Here is a 15,541-nt window from a genome sequence, read left to right as displayed (position 1 = left end):
ATGAAGAAAAGCCCCCACAAAACATCCAGTTTGTTAGTGCACTCCAGCCGCACACGACGATCCAAAGCTGCTGCTCATCCCAAGTAGCTGGTGCTACTGCCTCCGTCTTCACATCCTTCTCCTTAACATGAGGGAAGTTCAGTTGTTGCAAAGAGACATCCGAGGTTTCTCCTGAAGAAGGGCAAGTTGAAGGTCTGTCTTCTAACTTCACAGTCTTGCTCGTAAGTTCACAACTCAGCACTCCGAGAGCAGAAATCTCACGCTGGCACTTGCTGCATTTCCTACATCTGTGTCTGAAGGACCCTGTATTCCTCAGGGGCCAGTGCTATGCTCATGCCAGCAAATTAAAAGAAAATACCGTTGTGAATACAATGTTGTCAATTAGAAACTCCTCTTCAGTTCGTTTGCCCTAAGTCAGACTCTCATCATCAATCCACCTCCTCTTCCTCCCCCTGCATTTGCCCAGAAGTGAGGACTGAGCCCCTCAAAGGCAAAGCCCGTTTCCAGAATATGTGAGCAGAGAGGTCTCACAAGAAAAACCTGAATCTTCCTGGGAGTTAACAAACAACTAATAGGAAGGAAGGGAGGGGAAATGAATCCCAGGCTTTCTTAAAACATATCAGGAAACCCTACACTGTCTGTTCCCCCTGTCTCTTTCAATGCAGGAGAGAGGAAATTGATAATGCTGCTTTACTTGGCAGTCAACATTTTCCTCTCAATTCTGTTTAACTATGTCCTGTATGGCCACAGATCTGCCACAACCCCAATATATACCATTACACTCACCGAACTGAAGAAGTGTTTTGAAATATAGTGTACCAACTATTACTCTGAAAGCAAATTCAAACAGACAACCTTTAGTTAAGTCACACTGAAGTAAATATTAAATAACTTATTACAAAATACTAGTTTGCATGTACCTTGTTAACAGAGGAAAATCATTACAGTTTTAGTTGGAAAATGTTCAACTTTCAACAGGAAATCACAGGCAAATGTGACAATCTTGAAATGTAATGATCAAGAAAAGTATCAAAAAAAAAACCCTGATGCATTTCATGCAAATATCACTTGTTTTCCAAATTCATTATACTAAGCAGATGGACCACTGCATACTGCAGCCATGCTACTCATCCTGGATCAAAGGCCTACCAAGCTTATTTAAGTAATACAGGAATTAAAAGGAAGGAAGGAAGGGAACAGCTTAGTGGTGGAAAACCACCATGATACACACTGCCACTGTACTACATACTCAGGGTTCAAACAAAAGAGGAACTGAAGTAAGGTACAGTGTCCATGTTAGACAAAATTCCACATTTTCTTTTGCTGCTTGTCACTGGTGGGCACAAAGCAGTGGTTCTGGTCAGATACAAAGGAACAAGAGCATCCGCAGAGACAACACTGCAACCTGCTCCTTGCTGCCAAGTTTCCCAGTGGAGGCACCAAATGTGACCAGGAGACGCCTGCAGCAGATTGCCAACCATCAGGGCTTTCCTCCTGCCTGGCAGGCTACTACTTGTTTGGGGCTTTTGGGGCACACCAGCCTCATGACTGAAGGACCCGGTCTGACAGTCGAGTGGGTCGCGGATAAAACTACACATCTTCTTCCAGCAGCCAAGCCACTAGTTAGAAAATGAGGTAGATAGGACGAGAGGAAATGGCCTCAAGTTGCACCAGGGGAGGTTTAGATCGGATATTAGGAAAAATTTCTTCACCAAAAGGGTTGTTAGGCATTGGAACAGGCTGCCCAGGGAAGCGGTGGAGTCACCATCCCTGGAGGTATTTAAAAGACGTGTAGATGTGGTGCTTAGGGACATGGTTTAGTGGTGGACTAGGTTTATGGTTGGACTCGATGATCCTAAAGGTCTTTTCCAACCTAAATGATTCTATGATTCTATGAAAAGTGACTCTTTGTCCCAGTGGTGTTTTGAGTGTGCGGTGGTGACACTAGTGGCACACGGTGGAAACCTCACCAACAATTCATGCAGAGGATTATTACAATTAAGCAAAAGGATGTTCTCCTTGCTTTCTTCATATATCAAATGCAAGCAGAAGACTGATGACTTGAGTTGTAAAGTGGTTAAGTACACACAATCCTACTGAAAGCTAGCCATTAGCTACATCCCTGTCCGCAAAACAAGCTTTTAATCTTCTTTCGAGCACTCAAATTTGTGCCTAGAAGCAAAGAAATTAATCACAACAATGGCTACGGCAGTGCGCAATCAGAAGGAAACAGATTGTGTAATGCAGTGTTTTCCAAACAGCAGCAGCCTCTATCTCCAGGAAAATAATCTGAATATTTTCCCTTGCCGTTGGCATTACTATAACAAAAGCTCCTATATAGAAGGATTTCTTCTCTGCTCTCTACGGCATCAGCAAATTACGTAGCAGTTTAAAGACGGTAATATTCTTTGAGTATTAGTTGGCAGAACCAACTAGACTGCACCTATCTCTTCTTTTACGTCACATAAACAGTAACATTCAACGGGTAACACCTCCACGATTATCTTTAAGTGACTGCAGACAGCCTGATGGAATCAACAAAATCATGGCAATGAAACAGGGCTTATTTTTCTCATGCTTCATTTCTGGGTCTGTTTCTGACCGCAGGCATAGTGTTGCACATTGACAACAGAAGCAGCCACACTGACTTACATCTGTGTACTCTCTCCGATTCTTCCTTTCATTCCCCGGGGACTCTCACAATATTTTAGTACAATAACTTCAAGTTTTCTTGGGAATCATTAAATTAAGCTGCCATCACTTTCATCATTGCTGCGTGTTCTCAATGTTCCTTTCATCTTTTTGTTTGTACAGGAGCCTTATCTTTATGGGACATCTCAAACGCCCTACTGTGATTTTTCCTCCAAATCCTAACAATTATTTACAGATCTTTCCTTACATCCTCACATTCAATGCAACGCTGAAATGTTCACATTATAGGACCATGTATCCCTCCTCCCTCCCTCCTGTACAGTGCAGGAGGGTCTGGTAGCAGAATCAACACTGCTTTGTGTTTCTTCTGTATTTCTTCCACTCCTCAACACAAGGTATTCTTCATATCTGCTGATATGCCACTGCCACTGGTGTTGCTGTTTCTCCTTAATTGTAGATCTTGTTTTTCAGGCAAAAGAGTGCATCTCACAGACAAGAAAACATGGCATCTCCCATGCCTGGCACTTCAAGATCCCACCATGCACACACTGCACAGGAGTCCACCTGTGAGATCTGTATCTACTGCTCATTTGGTCTTTTCCCCTGGAGTCCCGGCAGGGAGGATCTTCTGCAGAGAAACTTCAGTATCAGAAGTGCCATCACATCCCTGATAAAAACCCGGAGGACTGCAGGAGAGATCTCGCATGAAGAATATAGAAGACTATGAAAATTATATGGGGAATTGCATCTAACACACATATGCAGAGCTCAGAAATTATTGTTTCTTGAACAGTTTCTAAAAAACAAATATAAGGGTACATACAAGCTAAATCTCACAGTCATTTCAAAAAGGTACAAGTACCATGTGTATCTTCCAGCATCAGCACATTCACAATAACAGTGGAAATGAAATGAGGGGGAAGAAAAGCAAAATGTTGTTTAGATTTTTCTGTTTAAAGCATGCTTCATCAATTATCTCTGCACACATTTATTTTGTTGAGAACAGTAGTACAAACAGAAAGCTAAATTGGACTCATGCTACATTATTGAACAAAATGATCATTTTGCACACATTAAAAATATAACATACAAGCTACTTCTAATCTGAAATGTAATCTGTTTTATAGAGTTGAACACCCATATACCGTAACAAGGTAGCACTGATTGTTGTTATGCTTAGTCCTGAGCTTTCTTATAACCCTACATAAATGTTGAATTATGGCAAGTTGCTTGTGTTGATTTTTAAAATTAAAAACAAGCTGGCAAAGATTAATCCATGCCAGAGGCTAGTCACTAGGCTAAAACAGTAGCGAGTCAGCTAGAGGCTGATTTTAAATGAAAAAGAAAGTGTAGCTGAGACGTTAAAGACACAGAACTTGCTACTTTTACATCCATAGATTCCACAGGGCTCTTGTAGAGAGAAAATGCTGAGAGAAAACCTGTCTGAAAACCTGAGAAATAAATCATTATTCCATTAATATTCCAGTATCCTGAAATACAAGAAAAGAATGAATCTTCCTTTTTCAATGTGGATGAGATGAACATAAAGTTTAGGTACAGTCTTTCACCTGTATTATTTTTATGCTTAGAATTGGATAGATGTGCTTATATTTCACTTTCAGGCTACTCTATCAGAATATTCTCTCTAAAAAAAAGTTTAGAAAGGGCTCCCATAGTGTAACCTAGAGAATCTGTGAAGTGAAATTACATTTAATAAAATACCATGACATATGAGGAGAAGCTGGAGTGAGGAGAAATCTCAGAAATAGATATGAATGGAGATATATCCTGGCAAACCTAAAAGCTATCACAAACAAACTCAGTATCTCCCAAAAACATAGACAGTAATAAACATTCTCAATATTTTGATACTGATTTATTAAAGGTTAGGAGTTAAAAGAATTATTTGGTTTCACAAGAAATGTACATAGGAACCCTGAATTAAGTTACAAGAGCGAATTAGGTTAGTTGTCCAAGCTTAATCCTAGCTGGATGTATCTGCTCAGAGACAAACCACGATTGTAATAAGCATCAGATGAATATAAGTAGACCAGGACTGAGATAAATGGACAGCTTGCATTCTATTTATACTTGCACATTATGCTGTGGAACCACAGCTGCCAGTCTTTCTTTAAAGCAATCTCTGAAAAAGATATTAAACTAAAATAAATCCTAAAATCAATATAGAGCATTTCATAATTTAAATGCACCGTAAGAAACAAAAAAATTGCAAGATATAAAATTAGTGTTTCAATATTCTGGAAGTGTTAATATTTAATTGTCAAGATAACAAAAAGCTTTTAAAGCCTAACACCTATCCCTCTAATTTAAGTAATCTTATATTGCATGTCTGAATTTCCTGAGGGTTAGCAATAAATTTGACCCACCTCCAAAGAACAAGTTCCTCCACCATCAGCAATAGAAAATACTTAGAAAACCACAGGGGATCAGAGAAATAACTAGAGGAGAATGGCTTTTTATGACCAGCCAAGCAAAGTACGGTTTAACATCTAACAAGAGAGCACTTCTAGTTTGTCCTTTAATGTAAGTCCTTTAACTTTTGAAGGCAACTAGCAATCAATTTCAAAACTTCAGAGATGTTCTGGGAAAGAGTAAGGAAACTTGCACTTACGCTGGTGAAGACCAGGAAGTCAGAACATGGGAAAAGCCTGATTAGCATCTGGTGCCAATCCAAAGCTGCAGGTAAAGGCTACCGTGATATTGGAGCTAATTAAGCAACTGCCACCACCAGTTCACTCATTTACTTAAATTCTATTAGGTAAAATGACCTGGCAAATGACAGTTACAGGTTGGGATTGAGCAGATTTGTCAGAGGTATGAGGCCTACCTTTTTGGTCAGAAGTGAAAGCATGTGAAGAACAGGAATCTGTTCAGATTAGGAAGCTCCTGGGAATTGTTTTGGTCCTATGCTTGATACGGGCCCACGCTTTCACCCAACCGTCTCAGCTCTGTGTTCAGTTCCCGACTGCTGCTGCTGTGAGCACAATGCAAGGGAGGGAGATGACCACGGCATGTGGTGGGTCTGTAGAGAGGGGATTTTGTGGCAAGAGAAAGAGAAAGAAAGTGATGAGAGACCTTTGATATCACTGCACAGCTGTGCCTGCACACCACGGAGTCACTGCAAGGGGAAGCTGCTGGCGTAAATGAGATAAAACAATTGGCAGCAAAAAGAACTGGCTTAAAATGGTTTATCAAATATAGTTTTATTGACAATGTCCTGTAAAGGTACTAAAGCTTCAGGCAGACTGGCCATTCCCTGCATGTACACCCTGGGACACAGTGGTCATTCCCATCACGTGCCAGCTACATCTATATAAATAATAATCAAACTAAGGGGCTGAGGGTAAGTAGCTGCCTTTACACATTAAGTTATGCTAGTGGAAGCTCTGTTCGAAAATCATCTGCATCTAATATGTGTGTATATATATGTGTATATACATATCTATATAAACACATATGAACATATAAAAATGAATAATACATGCAGTCAACAACATTGACTGACCTTCCAGTAAACAGCTCTGTGCAGAATCAGCTGGGGAAGTGTACTGGGTTTACGTGTCAAGGTTTTGGTAGCGGGGGGGCTACAGGGGTGGCTTCTGTGAGAAGCTGCTAGAAGCTTCCCCTATGTCCGATAAAGTTAATGCCAGCTGGCTCCAAGACGGACCCGCCGCTGGCCAAGGCCGAGCCCATCAGTGACAGTGGTAGCGCCTCTGGGATAACATATTTAAGAAGGGGAAAAAGTTACTGCGCAGCAGCAACTGCAGCTGGAGAGAGGAGTGAGAAGATGTGAGAGGAACAACTCTGCAGACACCCAGGTCAGTGAAGAAGGAGGGCAGGAGGTGCTCCAGGCGCTGGAGCAGAGAGATTCCCCTGCAGCCTGTGGTGAAGACCATGGTGAGGCAGGCTGTCCCCCTGCAGCCCATGGAGGTCCATGGTGGAGCAGATATCCACCTGCAGCCCGTGGAGGACCCCATGCCAGAGCAGGTGGATGCCCGAAGGACGCTGTGACCCCGTGGGAACCCCACGCTGGAGCAGGCTCCTGGCAGGACCTGTGGACCCGTGGCCCCATGGAGAGAGGAGCCCACGCTGAAGCAGGTTTGCTGGCAGGACTTGTGACCCCGCAGGGGACCCACGCTGGAGCAGTCTGTTCCTGAAGGACTGCACCCCGTGGAAGGGACCCATGCTGGAGCAGTTCGTGAAGAACTGTAGCCCATGGGAAGGACTCACTTTGGAGAAGTTCGTGGAGGACTGTCTCCTGTGGGAGGGACCCCACACTGGAGCAGGGGAAGAGTGTGAGGAGTCCTCCCCCTGAGGAGGAAGGAGCGGCAGAAACAGCATGTGATGAACTGACCCAAACCCCCATTCCCCGTCCCCCTGTGCCACTTGGCAGGGGGAGGAGGTAGAGAAAAATCAGGAGCAAAGTTAAGCCTGCGAAGAAGGGAGGGGTGTGGGGAAGGTGTTTTAAGATTTGGTTTTATTTCTCATTATCCTGCTCTGATTTGACTAGTAATAAATTAAACTAATTTTTCCCCAAGTCAAGTCTGTTTTGCCCGTGACGGTAATTGGTGAGTGATCTCCCTGTCCTTATCTCGACCCACGAGCCTTTCGTTATATTTTCCCTCCCCTGTCCAGTTGAGGAGGGGGAGTGATAGAGCGGCTTTGGTGGGCACCTGGCATCCAGCCAGGGTCCACCCACCACAGGAAGAGAAAGTCAAAATTTGACATTGAAAGAACTTTTGCTGGAATTTAGGAATACTTTAATTATGCTCAAAAGTGAGCTCCAGTTCAAACGTCGTATCTTTTAACAACTACAGCAGGTACACAGTACTTCCCCATTGGGTTGACTTCTGGCAGAAGCAGCCAGAGAAGCAAAAGGGGGTTGTATGCATTGACACTCTGGCCAGATACTGCTGCCAGAGTCTGCCACTATCCCAGACCCACATATCCCAGCTGGGTCTGCCACATTTGAGATTAGTGATCAGCTCACTAATGAAACCAGCACGTCCTTACTTTCTCTACAGGAGACAGAGCGACCTCTTGCACCACTTAGGAACACATTTCTCAATTGTTCAGAAAGGCTGATTTTGCTGAGGTTCAGGACACTACCAAACCCATGATTAGATGGGTGATTTTCAGAGGTCTTTTCCTGAAGATGATACCTTTGACAATTACAAAATCTGGAATATGGTATAGACAGCTGCTGGATCTACATATCTAGACAGCTCCCAGCAGGGGTGGGCCCTGGCTATAGGTTATGGTGTTCTCAATAATCTAACGCATACAGTGAGAAATGACTGCTGTGCACCTACATAAGTAGATGACATTGTCTTGCCATGCCACTGCAGGCCAGAAGCACCCTTTGAGCCTTCGGTCTCTGCTACCATAATTTCCTTCCTCTGAAAAATGTTCTCTGTTGCCATGCACTTTGGACCCAAGGGATCCTGTGCTCAGCTCTCACCTCTACTCTGTCAGACTTTAATTCTTTTCCACATTTCACAATCCTCCCTCTTTAGTCTCTCCATGAATGGGGTATTAATAAAGCAAAAGAGTTTTCAGTTGAGTAGCTGCTTTGAAATTCTTCTGCATGCACTGTTAAACCAATTACAAATTTATATGGCAGTAATCCACTCAGCACAAAAGAAACGGTGCTATTAATACTTCACAAAGCTGGTATGCAGGTATAAGTAATACCTTTTAGGGACCTTTCAGAATGCTGTAAAAATCCCTAGGCTGTAAGAACCTAACACAATTTTTCTCAGGCTACTGTTAGGATGCAGCACAGTAGGTTTTCTACTGCAACTTTCTGAAATGGCCATAGGAGTACAAGACTGATAAATCACATAAGTGTTTGGAGAAGGAATGAGATTTTCATAATATTAATGAACACAAAGAATTCATTAACTGCTGATTTCGATGATCGCTCATGTAGGCCTCCAGCAAAACAGGATTCTCCCCGTGTACAGATAAGCATACTTAATTGAACTGGGATGAAGGGAGTTACTGGTGGGACACTGGCCAGTTTACTAGACAGTCAAAGTTTTAGTCTGTTCAGAGTTAGTTTGTCTCATTCTGCTTATCAGCTAGTCAGTTCTAATAGACATATTTTAATCAGACAGTCATAATTAAAGACATTCAAGCAAATACATCTAGACACACAGTGAGAGAGAGAGCAAGGGTCTTTATGCCATCTGGAATTGCAAAGGACTAGGACAAGTCCGTGTTTAAGTTTAAAAATGAAAAGCTCTTTGATAACTAAGAATCAACAGACAATTTCCTTCTGAAAACATAAAACAAATGCTGTATGATACACAGTTACTATGGCTGTAATTCTCAGAAAGACTGAGAAACTCATTCCATCTATGCCATCTTATCAGCAAGCACCAACACTGAATACAGCCACAGTCACACAGGCGCTTTGTTGGACCTGACTCCGCACTGCTGCCAAAGGGAGGATTCCTGCTCCCAGTAACTTCTTCCTCTTGCTTCCTTGGTATAGGCATTTGCATTTGTGCAGCCGCATGGTGAATTATACATGGATATGTTCCAGGTAGGACAAGCAGGACAGGGACACATGATGTGGCTCCTGGGTGAAGAAGTCAATAACCCTGGCATGCCATGCGGCGTGTGGAAAGCTGCTGAAATTATAAATACCTATTGATTTCCAGGTTGCGCATATTGTTTAATGATTATTTCCGAAAATGAGTACTGCAAGCTGTGCTTGTCTCTTTTGGATTCTTCAGCAGAGATCTTCACATGATTTAGTAAAATAGTACTACTGATTACTATTTATGGCTATACACTTAGAACCCCAATAAAGGCACAATGGGTAAATGTATCATTGGAGTTACAGTCTCCAAATAAATCATTGCATCAAAATGTGTTGAAAGACACTGAGGATTTTGTGAATTAAATGTATGAAGTAGAAATAGGCAGTGATGAAATCATGGCTCCTCTTGACATAGTCATACAGCATGAAAACACTGACGGAAATAACATTGTTAGTATGGAAGCTATTGAGAAAGAAAAAGTCAAAGACATTACAAAAAAATCATAGCCTATACCTGAGCAAAAATATTTTCCTGCTTATTCTCTCATGTGAATAAAGCCTGCAAAGGGTACAAAATGTGGATCCCCATAGCTGTAGAGCTGTACAGCTGTACAACTGAAGGTCAATTCCAGCCAACAGCCCCTTCTTCCCTCCCAAATTTTGGTCTCATTTGTTACATTTGGATTCACAGATTATTTTTTTCCAGACAATCTAAACGAGGCTTCTCACTTGTCAGTTAAAGACAGCACTGTACCAGCAGTTTTTATTTGTCCCTTCTTTAGACAGAAGAAATGTTACACAGGCATGCTCTGCTATCTGTCAAGGACATGTTTCTGAAAAGTGTGACCATTAAAAACATTACCCCATTGCTTCACTCTTCATCCTCAACTGACTCGATCAATCTCAGTTTGTTGGGGGAAGATGATGGTGACACTGAAAGTGCAACTATTCAGGAAGAGGGACACGAATGCTCACACTAAGACTGACACTGGGGACTTGGTCTCAGTGATGAAGCAGTTGGGATCTTTGAGGAGGGTGATCTCCTCCAGAAAGCTGGCATCTCTTCCAGGTGACAATTATGATCCTGCTCTCACCACTCCATCCACCATGCCATATATACCGTCCCTGTGCATTTAAACTATGTGTATTTTAGTCCCTGCACACAACCCATCCTCCCCACAGAAAAACTGCTTTGCTCTCCAAACAACTTCCAGTGTTTCACCTGGGTGACTGACAACAGTCAGCAGAGCAGGTTGTTCATCAACAGTGGAACTCCAAACCCAAGGACAGGCTCATCTCGGAAACCAGTCCTTTCACTGTGCAATCAAACATAAATCAGAGACTTGGTCACAGGAGCAATCTTTGCTCAGATTTGTGATGTGTAGAGGCCACCAGCACCAGGCACCTCTATTAGTAATGTACAGGTCTGCACGGGATATTTTTTATTTTGTATCCTTAAATACAGGCAGCACATCTGGAAAGCATCACGCATATTGACCTTCCCCATCAGAAGAACATATGGGATTCCCAGATACACCCCAGGAGTGAGAAACAGGTAGGAAAATGAAACAGAAAAGGCACAGATGCTGCAGTTCATGTTAAAGATATACAATAATCAAATATTTTAGAACTTCCCAGCTGCTCTCAAATCCAAATAAATCCAATTCAAACCAAAGTTGTATCAGGGAAAAAGGCTGTTAGTGAGTGCAGAAACTTTGCAGAATACAGGCTTAACTATAATTTATATAGCTCTTTATTAAACCATGAATTATACCATGCAAGCTTTCTTGTGTCAAACTTCACTGATAGAGCACTCTGCTTTGCAGCTACATGCCTGGACTTTGCTGCTGTCCTGGATACTTATAATATCTTATAACATTTCCCTATGTACAACCATTTAATTCTCTTCAAACATTTAAAACCAATCTGTGAAAACTACTACAATGTATAGTATATGAATATGGCAAAACAAAAGCCAGTAAATAACTAAAAAAACCCAAATGACTACTATGAAAATTAACAAAACAAGATTATTTTAAGTAGTAAGACCTAGAAGTCTTCATAAAGTCACTGTGTTTTGATCTATTAAAGATCCATTTAGAGTGAGCAGCAAAATTTTTTTGCTCTGCCACAACTGCACTGGAGCACCTGTATGCTTTGCTGCAAAGGTTTTAACCAGTGGGAAAATTTTTAACACTGCAGGATGCCACCAAATTCCACCAGCCAGCCAGGCAACAGGTCCTATGTGCCCTGTCCATGTACCCAAGGATGCAGGAGACTCCTGGAACGTCTCCACCCTTGGAGGCATTCAAGACTCAACTGAGCATGTCCATAATAAGTAGACTGGCTTTGAGCAGGTGGTTGGACTAGACACCGCAGAAGCCTTTTCCAATCTAAATTATTCCATGATCACCTTGCTCATTTAGCTCCCTCGCTGTTATCCAGTTGCGTTCACTGCTTTGATTCCCACAGACAAAAAGGGAACCATTTTCAGTGCTTAATTTATATCGGTTGTTGCAATTTCTCAGTGAATTAATAATTTAGCAGAATTTTATCTTCCTCATTTTAGAGTTATGTGAAGAGGCCAAATGGTAAAGTAAAACATTAAATTATTTACAACTTGTACACACATGCAGGCAGATAAATGGTGTAGCATTATATATTTAACAGTTGTTAGAAAGTACAGAAACTATAAGCATGAGAGCCAAACTCCTTTGTCAAAGGACAGAAAAGTAGCCTTCAAGTGTGTGTTAATTTTTTTAGACATTAAAAAGAGCTAAAGCAAATGTATTTAAGGTAGATCTAAAGTCTGTACAAAGTTCAGAGCTACGAGAGTAAGGAGTTTCTGGCTGCAAATGAAGGAATGAGGCTCCATTTCCCTATTGGCAGAAGTCTTCACAAAAGGCAATTAAAGTCCTGCTCCATGTTTTAGCAGGATGGAATTGAATAAATCACAAGTGTGCAGAACTTTCAAGTGCTGGCAGCTGATTAGGTTATCACAGACTAGGAGAATTATAGTTTTAATTTTAAATTATAAATTCATTTGTAATGGGTGGACAGTGCTATAAAACAACGAACAGATCCTAAATCGTCAAGTCTCCAATTACCAACTCTATTCAGTTTGCTTAAATGAAGGATTATGTCGTCTTATTTTGGTGCTCGAGAAATAAAGAACTAAGAAATAATATTAAACTGCTGAATTTTTATACAGCTCAAAATAACCTCTACACATGATGAAGACAAGTACAGCAAACAGAATTCCTCATAATTCAGCCTTTCTAAATGTATTTACTGTCTTATACATGCAGCTGAACAACGTCTTTCAAATAAAATTTAACTAGAAATAGGCTTGAAAAATGGAAATAGGTTTGAAGTACCATCCTCTGAATATTTACTACAAAGTAACCACGATACGGAACAAAATACTGCTATACTTTTTTTTGCCCTGTAACTTCACATTTTTCTTGAAAACTGATTTAAAAGATATTTCTTTCTTAATGTCCATATATTTTACACAAAGACCTTCTGTTAAAATTCATCTGGCTATCTGACCCCCCCCTTCCCCCAAATGCACACAGACAGACATAGTCATTAAGGATTGGCTGAACAAGATCTCCTTTCTTTTCTGAAGGGGGCCCCTCTAACAAAGGACCTCGGAAAGTAGTCTTTATTGTTAGGCACCGGGTGATGCAATCTTTTATGGCAGTGAAGATTTAGGATCCACTTCCTCTACATCCTGACAAATAGCCACATCTCTTACCCACACTATATTAGCATCCTTCTACCCTCTGGTTTTGACAAACTGTTATGGCTTGTCATTGATTCTAAGTTCAGCAGGAACCCCTTTGAGCACCTAATACAAGCACCGCCATACCCAGAAGGTAGTTTTCTATCCGCAACATGTGTTAAGCTCCTAAGCTCTGGTGTAACGACGGCAAGAGGAAAGGGTAAAAGCATCTCCAGCCTCGGGGCTTGCCACGGCTCCCCAGAAACACTCAACCTGGCTGGCAGCTCACTCCTTTCCCTGATGCAAGCCCCTGCCCCCTCTCACCAGTAGAAAGACCACCAGGCACGGGAGGCAGAAGGGTCCCCAGCAGAGTAAACGCAGCTGCTGGCACAAGATAGATGCAAGCCTGCCAGCTCGGAGAAGGCCAGTCAGTGAGACTGCAGCACGAGGGGAAAGGAGGCTGGACCTGGGTGACAGAAGATGCTGGGCGAAAAGAGCCATCTTTTAGTGGAAGGAGACACTACCAGGAGGCCTGTGGAAGGGAAGGGACTCGGTACAGGGGAGGCTGGGCACGGGCAGCAGGGACTGAAGGACAGTGAGGGCAGAGGAGATACAGGCACTGGGAGAGGAGGTGTATTGTGAGGCTGAGTGCAGCAGATGGACCTCAGCCAGGAGACCAGAAGAGGGACCTACTTAGGACAGCAGTAATGGGGAACCAGAAGGCCAAGATGAGAGTTAACTTCACAGGACTCATATGAGGAGAGGAGAGAGCAGCTCTAACCATGCAAGGGAAACTGCTTCTGGCTTTGCCTGAATGCCCATGCACTTGCTGTTCGGTGCTGGCTGATTGATACTTCATTTGGAGTAGCTGTTTTGCTGTAGCATATTAAAGAAAACAGACAAGCAAGACTTGGGATCATCCCATTTGTATTGTATCAATGAAGAAATGTTCCCTACCATGCAGGCAGGGATGAAAGGAGAGAGCGAGCCATGCACATGTGCAAACAAGACATCATGATAAGAAATAACCTAATTACAGCTTATTTTGACATTACAAGTATTGATTGTTTAGGGGTACAAATTTTAATGAAGTGTGGTAAAACACACCGCCTTGGTGAGTTACCTACTCTTACATGATCTTACAGACGATGATTAGTGGCCTACAGAGAAAAAAAATGCAAGGCCTTGGAGGAGCAAACATTTGGCAGTTGGACAAACCTAGATGTACCCTGTTTGCTTTTCAGAGTGTGTCTTATGCATCAAATCCATGATTTAAGGCACTTTTCCAACTGAAAGAAGAAACTTGAGAGCTTGAATATATTCTCATCAAACTGCAACACAAGAACTGATAGCATGTGCAAAGTAGGAAGTATAAAAATACGTATTTCTCACATTAACTTTGCAAGTATTATAAATAAATAATAAAAGTTAATAACCAGTAAATGACCAAAATGTTCTCAAATAACATTTAAGATAAATAATTTAACACTGCAAGGTAAGTTTATTATGAGTATAGACTTCTAAATGGAAAAAAGAAACATCTAACAAGTATGTTTCATACCAAGGCTAGCAAAACAGCACGTAGCTGCCATGTAATTGGGCTTTTCTTGGTCAGAACAGGATAAATGGCAAACCTTAACAATATTTGTAGCTCTCAACAGATGGCTTGGAAAAAAATAAAAAAAGTTGTCTCAGCAAAAAAAAAGCCCAACTTCTAGTTCTTATCATTGCAGTTGATCACTTACAGATACTTAAAAGTTGTTACTAATATAATGTATGCTTTGTCTCTAATTTAAGCAATAATGCTTTTCAGATTCTTTTCTCCCATTTGCTTTTGGATTCAGCTTGATAATATTCACTGAATCAGAAAGGAAGAGAAACAAAATGTCAAACTAAAAGTAACACTTTTAGACACAATCTGTACATTCAGCTTTCAGCCTTGTGCCTTCCCAGATCACCATCCTATCACAGGTTTGTTTCTTTAGTCATAGTGCAAGGTCAAGATGCAAAGGGAAACACAGAGTCTAAGTCAATCACTGGTTGCACCTGCATCCTATTTACTCACCTTGTGGTGAGTTAAAAATGTGGTACTTGAAAAAATTCCAGTATTGGTTTATACAAACTAGAAATCTGAATTTCCCTGTAATTTCTAACTATACAGTTTTCATCTTCAAAGTCTGCTGAAAAATATTGCTTCATGTATTTGTTTAAGAGGCGTGAAGAATTTTGCAAAAGAGTTTGGATAAGTGGTGCCATACAAAATGTAACTATTGCTACCTTTTACAGCAGTGAAATTAAATTTTGCGTAAAAACAAACTGTGTACAGATATCACATCTTAAAGTGCAGCAGTCTTCAGTTACAGGCAGGGGAGAGAATGAGCAGAAATGTCACTTTTCTAATTCATGCAACATGGAAGCCTGATACTACACCCACTGAAATGAACCCCAAGATAACTGGTGAGCTCAAAATTAATTAACTTGAACCCTGACAGAGGCATGCATCAAGAAGTCAGAAGTCTCAGTCCAGAAACTGGGTTTAATGGGCAGTGGATCCACGCAGATCTCTGCAGAAATCAAGTACCCACAGTACT

The 15,541-nt window shown here is 41.5% G+C and overlaps 1 protein-coding gene across 2 annotated transcripts in view; it reads right to left on the bottom strand.

Moving 5' to 3' along the window:
* MCF2L (MCF.2 cell line derived transforming sequence like) overlaps positions 1-15,541 on the bottom strand; it is a 167,333-nt gene that overhangs the window by 104,761 nt on the left and 47,031 nt on the right. The gene's annotated exons all lie outside the window — the stretch shown is intronic.

The sequence above is a fragment of the Gymnogyps californianus genome, chromosome 1 (genome assembly GCF_018139145.2).
Source record: "Gymnogyps californianus isolate 813 chromosome 1, ASM1813914v2, whole genome shotgun sequence".
Taxonomy (NCBI): Eukaryota; Metazoa; Chordata; class Aves; order Accipitriformes; family Cathartidae; genus Gymnogyps; species Gymnogyps californianus.
Note: the sequence above shows the minus strand (reverse complement) of the source record. Positions and strands in the feature narration are given on the sequence as shown.